Here is a 1,311-nt window from a genome sequence, read left to right as displayed (position 1 = left end):
ATGTAGCATGAAAATGAAGTTAGAATTGGATGCTCCTTGCACACACGGGTCCCTTTGACAAGGGCTTCCTATCATATTTAGTCCAAAGGTGAGGCTCTGCCTTCACACTGCACATGAAAGAAAGCATTAGGTTATGGCACAAAGGAACTATGAAGACCTTTCCCCCAACAAAGTGGATTTAAATGGAAATCTAGAAAGTGGCCTTGCACAGCCATCAGTACTGCTAAATTTACAGATAGCCCATCTGGGCCAGGCATGGCCTAAAACTGGATGGATCACAAGCAGTTCTCTAATTTATTTTTATCTTGCCACTTCCTCAAAGTCGGAAGTCCACATCCTTGCCCAGTGGCCAACGTCCGCTCTGCCACCTGCTGACCTCATGCTTTTATGAGATTCAACTGACGCTCCCTACTGCACAGCTGACTGTTGGTAAATCCTGATGGGAATTCTCATGCCACAGGAGTGTAGCTCTGAAACATGCCCAGATGTCAGAGGGAACTGAATGGCATTTTTTTTAAGAGCTCAGCTTTTTATCGAACAAGCTGCAAGAGGTTAAGTAAAGAAGATCAAAGCCCATGTTGTCATCAGGCTTCTCAGTCTCTTCTTTCCTGGCTTCTGCTTTCTCCTCCTCAATTAAGGAGGCAGTGGTGGAGGGAACAAGCTCTTTTGGAGCTGGTCCCCAGCCCCTACATGGTAGACGAGGCTCTAGAGATGTTGACTTTGGCCAGGGCCTTTGCAAACAAGCAGCCAAAAATTCTCAACATTTACACCAGCTGCTTTAATGAGGCCTTGATCTGATCCTCTGTAATGGTCACCTCACTGTCCTGCGGAAAGAGGCATGACGGGATGCAGGCAGCCTCAGAGACAGAGGCCATGGGGTGGGTTAGTGTGGCCAGCATTGCTGGGGCACAGGGCTGGTAGCCAGATGAAGTGAGGGCCTCATCCCAGCATGACCATAGCTCCCTTGGAGGAACCAAGCACCTGGGCAGCAGTTAGGAAAATATGACTTAAATTTTCAAGAAGCCATTAACCTTGACTGTGCAAGTGACAAATAAGGCATCTGGGCAAGTGATTGTCCCCAAGGTTAAGATGCTGCTCAGGACACTCACATCCCATATCAGAGTGCCTGGGTTCGAGTCCCAGCTTTGCTTTTGTTGCCTGCTTCCTGCTAATGTGCACCCTGGGAGGCAGCAGGTGGTGGGTCCCTGCCACCCACACAGGAGACCTGGATTGAGCTCCATGCCCCTGGCTTTGGCTTAGCCCAGCGCTGGCTGCTGTAGGCATTTGGAGAGTGAGTCACCAGATGGAAGA

At 49.5% G+C, this 1,311-nt stretch overlaps 1 pseudogene; it reads right to left on the bottom strand.

The window, feature by feature from the left end:
• Window positions 1-514: 514 nt before the first annotated feature.
• Window positions 515-1,078, bottom strand: LOC149122835 (large ribosomal subunit protein P1 pseudogene; annotated as a pseudogene).
• Between the last annotated feature and the right edge of the window lie 233 nt (window positions 1,079-1,311).

Source organism: Oryctolagus cuniculus, chromosome 13 (genome assembly GCF_051225735.1).
Source record: "Oryctolagus cuniculus isolate XC-2025 breed Fujian yellow rabbit chromosome 13, ASM5122573v1, whole genome shotgun sequence".
Classification (NCBI taxonomy): Eukaryota; Metazoa; Chordata; class Mammalia; order Lagomorpha; family Leporidae; genus Oryctolagus; species Oryctolagus cuniculus.
The sequence above is the reverse complement of the archived record's forward strand: the minus strand, read 5'-3'. Positions and strand labels throughout refer to the sequence as shown.